Source organism: Hordeum vulgare, chromosome 6H (genome assembly GCF_904849725.1).
Source record: "Hordeum vulgare subsp. vulgare chromosome 6H, MorexV3_pseudomolecules_assembly, whole genome shotgun sequence".
NCBI lineage: Eukaryota > Viridiplantae > Streptophyta > Magnoliopsida > Poales > Poaceae > Hordeum > Hordeum vulgare.
This window is the reverse complement of record NC_058523.1, coordinates 156625756-156633907: the sequence shown is the minus strand read 5'-3', so window position 1 is coordinate 156633907 and position 8152 is coordinate 156625756. Positions and strand designations below refer to the sequence as shown.

Sequence of the window (8152 nt, the reverse complement as noted above, 5' to 3'; positions counted from 1 at the left end):
AAACGCATGTCACACTTGGAGATGCCATTTATTTGGCATTGATGAGAAGATATTTCATACTCTGAGAAAAAAAAATCGTATTTTCTTCTCGATAATTTCTAGACTTTAATGTGTTGCACTATCTCTTATTCGTCTTATGTGTTTCCCTATCTCCATAGTTAGTGGCGCGTACTTGTGTTGTCCATGCATGCTTATGCTTGTGAGGGTCAAGTGATGAGGAATAAACTGCAACAATATGATGGAGCTAAGCTCCTCTGATTCTTAGTATTTAAGTCTCTGATGACACCTCACCCTCACCATGTGTCTTTCTATGCTATCAAAATACTGAAGGAAGTCATGTATTTAAGTCTCTCATGACACCTCACCCCCACCCCCTCCTCTTCTCGTTTCGGTTTGGCCGCTCCCTGACTCACGCATGTGTGCAGGTTCACCACTTAGAAGACCAACGCTCCTGTCGTGTGCTTCTTCTGCTCTCCCTGCTGTTGCTCGACTCTAGTATGGAGCTCAAGGTATCTCTCTCCCTCACTCTCTTCTCTGGATGAATTAGTTAGGTGAGAGAAGAAAAATGTAACTTTCTTCAGAGAGGAGAGGAGAGGTCCTAGGCTCCTAGCTAGAGTGCATCTGGAAATTATTGTCCATGTTTTTATGGTGCTGCTTGTGGTTGCTGCTTGGTTGATGTTTAGGTCTGTCGATGTCCATGTTTGGTTGTGTGTTGGTTTACCCAGCACTAGTATGTTCTTCTTTTTGATTGGCAAAGTCGTTTTTTTATCATTGGATTAAGTAATTGACCGTCATTTTCTTTTCTTACTGTTATCTTGAACTTTTGGATGTTCAGTTTCCGTGAATACACATAAACTTTTTTGGTTAAATATAAACTGAAATTTATCTATGTTTGCGTATAATGAACGCTTATTTCTGTCTCTCTCCTGTGATGATGCATGTGCCTGTTGTATATAGTTGCACTGGTAGTTAGTGTTGTTTCTAGTCCAAGATTGTGATGATTGGATGCGTGCCATTGGAAAGCAAATCTTTTTTGTTCTGTACATGTTGTGCCACACTACACCATGTGTCGTGCTAGTGCACTACATATCTTTTTTCTATATGCCAGTGATAGCGGTTGTTGTCTAGTTCTCTTCTACTTAATCAATCTTGCTCATTGCTAGCTTCCATGTGTAGTTGTGAACTAAATAAGTTAGGTTTGTTAGTGATTAATTTGCCATCTTCCTAATTTTTTTATTTCTAATATTCTTTATATTTATTTCCTTTTGATTGATTCATGTGCAGTGTAATGTTCTTATAGGATGACAAGTTGTCGCATCTCGAGCATGCCTCATGGGAGAGCGGAATGAAGTCCACTGTACTGTTGGGACAGTAGCAGATGTGCCATTGTTATGTTGTGCAATTATGTTCGTTCTTGCTATATTCATGTGTAAGAAAATGTATTCATGAGATGAGTTATTGTGTTATGTAAACCTGGGATATGTATATTGTGATGTTATCTGATGGATGATTTTAATTCGACTTGGAGTTTTCTTGATTTGAATATGAAATAGTGTTGGATTTAATACTGAACAAATAATTGGGTTGAAAAGGCCCAACAAATAGAAATGAAACCAAGTTCTTGTACAAAAAGTTGTTGAATTCAAAAATGAAAAAAGGCCAAAACTGAAACTCGACCAAATGTATTTGGGCACTACAAGGCCTGGGCCCAAATTATAATGATAAAGAAAATTCAAAAAAAATACTAAAGTGGTTGTAAATAGGCTAAGGCCCAAATAGAAGCCCAAAAAGAAAAAGCCCAAAAAAATAAAACCAGCCATGTGATCAATTGAAATGGGTTGGGCTGATTTCAACCATGACGTTTTGATTTCGTCATAATTTTGCCACGTAGGACTGGGTTTGATTGCAAATGATGATTTAGGATCGTCATAAAGGTTATGACAATCTAGGAATCATCGTAAAAGTTACGATAATTTTGATCAAAACGTCGATGCTGTTGATTTGTGACGCTCCGTTTTCAACGCTTCGTTTTTTGTCGTGAGATCGTTGTAAAATAAAAACCGTGACGATGTAGCAACGAAAAAATAGTGTCGTGTATTAGCATTTTCCTTATAGTGTCCGAGCTCCTCAGGATGGACCTAAGTCTGATCATCCGGCCCTTCATACTGCCACATCGGGTGGGTTGTGTCCTGAACAGGCTGGATCCTACGCTGGAAGAAGACCTCCAAGAGGTCCATCCCGTTCACACCCTTTTGGATAAAGAACACAACCGCTATCATCAAGATCTCATCACCGATCTTCTCCCCCATGGACAAGGTCAAAGTAGGTGCCGAGTGGATCCGATCAACCATGCAGGGAGCAAGGCCCGACTGACCCTCGCCGACTGGGACGTCTCGGCAATAAAACCAAGAGTCCTGCCAGTTCTTCATCGAGTCTGGAAAACTCATCTGTGGAAAGCTACTTTTGACCCTAAGTTGAGTGCCTAAACTGCCGCAAAGCTGCACTACATTGGTCGTTCCCCTCGAGGAGGGAGACTTCTTCATGATCATCACTCGACATGTGAACCAACGCTTCAAAAATCCCTAATGCGGTAATACCCAAGGAAGTTCTCGCACAAAGACACAAATGCGGCCAGATATGAAACATTATTGGGAGGCAGATGATGGAGATGAGCCCCAAAGAAAGCAAGAAATGCTCGGAAGAAGGGGTGCGGAGGCAGAGTGAAACCTCGCTCGATGTAGGTTACCAAGAGCACCCGCTCATTGTTCTGGGGTGCCGGCTCAATCTCGCCGTCCCCCGGTAGTCGCCAACTCCCATGGGAGATCAAGCCTTCACCCTCAAACTCCAACAACCACGCCTCCGAGACGCGGGACGACATCCATTCGCCCTCGATCCACCCTCGCAGGAGTGCTCCGACGCTGGAGTAGGACCTGCGCAACACCCTCTTGGCCCGCTCGGCCTTCGACGTCGCTCCCTCCGCCATGGTCAGCGACGGAGAGATGGGAGCCAGAGATCGACGGAGACAACCGGCGATTCCTGTCTTTTGTGGCAAGTGGCGGAAGTGGAGATGGGAAGAATCTGGTCCCATGACGCAATTACCTTTCTCCCTCTTCCCTCCCAAGCCTTAAGTACGAACGACAGGATTCCCCATCGAGCACATCATCAGCCCAAGGAGGATCTGTAGGATCTCGAGAATCACGCACACTGTAGCGTGATAGCACCATTAAAAGCATGCAAATTGGGGCGTCACCTCACTACTTCCACTACTCGCGTCTCCACCAAAACCGTCGCCCGCCCGCGCGTTCCCTCGATTCCAAAAATCACGAAAAATCCGTCCCACCTCATATCCTGAGTGGATCCTGTATCCACGACGCGTGACGAGGTGAGCCGAATGATCTTTTCGCTCATCCCACTACGGGACCCCGATCATTCGAGAAATCAATGATGATGACTCGATCGTCCTTCTCGCAATGTTGGTGGGGATCCGTCCCTGCTCACCGATTGAGCACATGGAGTTCCGAACTCTTGTATGCCCAACTCATGGATTCTATCTTCCCGGGAGATAGTCCATCACCGCCGACTGCTCACATACCCGTATGACTGGATAGTCGGAACTCGTTGCTCCTGAATCTGTGGAGGACTGGAGGTTTGCTGAAAGTCTGCATGACCCAGCTCCGAGCTATAGCCCAAGTATCTCCAAGACACCAATGACATTGAAGGAAGTCATTTACTCGGTCTTCAAACCCTCAATCGTTTTTGGGGCTACTGATGGGGTTGTACATTTGGGGTAGGCCTACGGACCTGCTTCCTTATGCCCACCTAGGACCCCTTACGAACATGAGTGTCCTTAAAGTCACCATTGAAGCCTCGACCTCATTCGATTCAACAATCGTCACTCGGCCTATTTAGAGTCACTCGGACCACCTTGTGTCAGTCGGACGCATCCCGTCACTCAAACCACAACAAGGTGAAGGCACCGAAGTGGCAACAAGGGCTAAGGACTTAATCCACCACATGAAGTGCAATGAAGACTCATTTTACCAGTAATGCCAAGGGCTAAAGCTACCGTTTCTAGTAACTACCCTATTTATTAGCATTAATTGCCTTGTAATAAAGCTCGGTCGGCCGTGGCAGCTATTATATAAGCCACTCCCGGGCTCCAGCTCAAGGGTTCAGCAACTTGTAATCTTTTGCACCCCCGTAAGAAAACACCAAACTTAGGGCTCGAGACATAGGAATGTTACCACTTCTGAGTGGGGCCTGAACACGTACATCCGAGTGCATCCGCTGCGCCTAGTTAGACTTCGGCTCTTCATTTGTACCCCTATGTACTATTGTCAGGGTCATTCCCATGACACAACCCATATTCTTCATGGGAAATATATCTTTGAAGAAAGTTGCATCATTCGACTCCATAATTATACTGACATGGTTGTGAGATTCCTCAGATTTTACAATCAAGAATCTATAAGCAATGCTACGAAAAGTGTAGCCTAAGAAAACACAACCCATAGTTTTTGGTCCAAGTTTTCGCTTCTTTGGAATTGGTATATTGAGTTTTGCCAATCAGCCCCAAGTTCGTAGGTAAGAGAGTTTAACCTTTTCTTCTCCCATTCCTCGAATGGAGTTATCTCTTTGTTCTTTGTAGGAACTCAGTTTAGGACATGAGATGCAGTCAATATCGCCTCCTCCACCATGCCTTGGAGAGACCCGATGTGTCTAACATTGCGTTAAGAAAATTAGTTAGAGTATGGTTCTTTCTTTCGGCTATCCCACTTAACATAGGTGAATAGTAAAGCATCCTCTCATGGATTATACCATGTTCCGCACAAAAAGAATCAAACTCATTGGAAAAATACTCTCCACCACGATCGGACCTAAGCCTCCTGATTTTCTATTCAAGTTGGATTTCCACTTAAGCTTTATACGTCTTGAAGAAATTTAAAGCCTAATCTTTCAATTTTAAAAGATACACATGGCAGTATCTAGTGGAGTCACCGATTAACGTCATACAATATTTCTTTCCACCTTTCATCAAAACACCATTCATTTCACAAAGATCTGAATGTATGAGTTCTAGTGGTGCAAGATTTATTGTTTCCGTAGTTGTCTGAGACTTATAAGGTTGCTTAGCTTGCACACAAACTTGACACATAGATCCCTTGACAGTGGATTAATTTCAACTTGGCTAGCCGCCTTAGACAACCAAAATTAACACGACAAACACGTGAATGCCACACATTTGATTCACTATTATTGTAAACATGATTAACAAATTTATTACAAACATCAGAAGGATAGTTTGAACAAGCCTCCTAACTCATAACCTTCACCAACAAAAGTTCCATGCTTGGATGTTGATACGTCCCAAACTTATCTATAATTTCTGCTTGTTCCATGATCTTTTGGGTGACATTGTTATATGTTTTGCTACAGTTTCATAACTTTTTACACATATTTGGACTAACCTACTAACTCAGTGCACGCAGTGCCAGTTTGTGTCTGCTGATGTATTTTTTGCAGGGACTTTTACCCCAATTTACTGAGTCCCATAAATACCGAGAAAAATATATAAAAATCAGCGTGACGGAAGCTTCGAGAGCACCAAAGGAGGGCAAGACGGGAGCCAAGTGTCGCCCAGGCGGCCTCCCTGCGCGGCCTACCCCCTGGCCGCGCCCACAGGTCGCCTGGGTGGGCCCCACCTCCTCTGGTGCCCTACCCTGGCTCCTATTTTTAGCCCCGTGGAGGAAACCCTTATGGTGGAACCCTTTTCTCCAGAAGCAATTCCGATCTCTGCCGCCATCGCCAACAAGTTTCGGGGCACCAAAATTCCTATGTCGGCACCCTGCCGGGACGGGGAATTGCCACGGGACTCATCTTCATCGACATTGCTTCCTCCCTCCATGAAGCGGGAGTAGTTCCTCCTTGGGGCTGAGGTCTTCTACAGTAGCTATGTGGTCAATTCTCTCTCCCATGATGTGATCTTGGTTGTGATCATAGGCTATGTTAATCTAGGGTGATCTCATGATGTTTCCCCTTCTTCTATGTATTGGATTGATGCACTCACTTGATCTTATCTAGTATAATCCCCGAGACCATGGTGACAGCGGTCTATTGGACATGGATTAGAAGAATATTTTCATGAGTGATTTCCTCTTTTGTCAATTGATTGAAGATTGAGAGTCTCTTGGTGCTTGTCTTTGACTATCCTTGAGATACGCTGTGGTGATTGTGGTACTCTCTTTGGATGGCCACAGTGACATTGGGAAATCCATAGAAGAGAACTATGAACTCTGAGGTGTGCTTTTGTAGCCCTACATAATTATCGTCCTCTCTTGATCACAAAGGAATGACCTTCGACTACGTCACCATTGCATGTTTTAGTGGAAATATAATGTGATTTGACTATGTTAATTTTGTTGGGAGTTGCCACTAGTGAAAGTATGAAGCATCGGCCTTGTTTCTCACCATTGTTACACCGTTTATTCTAACTTTTATCACTTGCTACCTTGCTGCCATTTTTAGTTCATCTTTACAATACCTTATTTTACCATCCATATCACTTGCCTTTTAACATCTCTTCACCGAACTAGTGCACCTATACAACTGACAATTGTATTAGGTGTGTTGGGGACACAAGAGACTTCTTGTATCTTAATTGCGGGGTTACTTGAGAGAGACCATCTTCAACCTCTACTTCTCTGAGTTCGATAAACCTTAGGTCATCCACTTGAGGGAAATTGCTACTGTCATACAAAACTTTGCGCTTGGAGGCCCAACATAGTCTACAAGAATAGAAGCGTGCGTAGACATCAAGCTATTTCTCGCGCCGTTGCCGGGGAGGTGAGTGCTTGAAGGTATATATTTAGATTTTGCAATTAAATATTTTCGTTTCTTATTTTCCTTTTCACTAGTAGGGCTTATGGAAAACTCTTCTCTTGGTTTGTTTCTTGCGGGGAACCGCCCACCGCTATTATGTTGGAGAAGCCTCCCCCACCTATGGAAACTATGCCCTTTAAAATACAAACTGGTATTATTGATTGTGTCTTGGCTAATCGATATGCAGGAGATAGACATCCAGGCGAACACTTGCTATATCTTTCACAACTATGCTCCTTATTTAAGATTGCAGGTATATCTATGGATTTTGTTATGAGAAAGCTATTCTCTCTATCATTAAAAGATAAGGCTTTGGATTGGTATAGGCTTCTTGATAACTCTCATTTGCTAAATTGGCAAGATCTTATGCCTCTCTTTTACTCCAAGTTTTATCCTCCTCATGAAGTCCATGAGAATAGGAATTATGTTTATAATTTCTATCCTCATGACGGATAGAGCATAGCTCAAGCTTTGGGGAGACTAAAAGCTTTAATGCTAAAATGTCCTAACCATGGGCTCCCCAAAGATTATGCTTATGTGGAGAGTAAGAGTACCTTTTTGCATGTGGATCAGGGTAACAATGCTTTATGTGATACTTATATTGTTGAGTTTATTCCTGATCCCACTAAAAATTAATATCAGAAAGGAACATATGCTTATAGATATTTCAATAATATCAAGTTCCATCTCTTTATGTTGAAGGTTTGAAGCTGCACTTATTTTACCTTCCTATGCTTATTGTTTTGTGCTTCAATGAATTATTCTGTTGCAATATTCCTATGGATAGGAAGCATGTTAGACTTAAATGTGTTTGGTATTTTCATCTTAATGCTCTCTTTTGTTCTACAACTCTTATTCCTACGAGAGCATCATTAAAATCTTAAGCCTATCTTTATGGGTATAAAGAATGAGCTCTAGGGAGACAACCCTTGTTATCTTTACTTTGAGTTTTTACTTTCAGTTTTAGTGGTCTTGATGGTTGTCACTACTGTAGAAACATCATTGTATCTTTATTTTCAAGCTTTGTGCCAAGTTTTAGCCTCCGAATGCTAGAAAGTTCAAAAGTTGTGACATGCTGTCCAGAAACAGATTATGTGTGCTTGACGGAAAAATTCGCCAAACATCATCAAATTATCTTTTTGATCTAAATTTTTTTGACAGTATGTTCTATATAATTGTCTTTCTAGCTTCTGTTCTGAGTTTTTTAATTTGAGTTGCATAAGTTCCATGAAAATTTTTATTTACTACCTGTTGTTCTGTTTTTCACAGATTC

General features: G+C 42.5%; 1 non-coding gene across 1 annotated transcript; it reads left to right on the top strand.

Moving 5' to 3' along the window:
* The first annotated feature begins 203 nt into the window (after positions 1-203).
* Positions 204-285, top strand: LOC123406551. The gene has a single exon (XR_006612224.1). It is a non-coding gene; the product is annotated as a small nucleolar RNA Z199 (small nucleolar RNA).
* Positions 286-8152: the final 7867 nt, after the last annotated feature.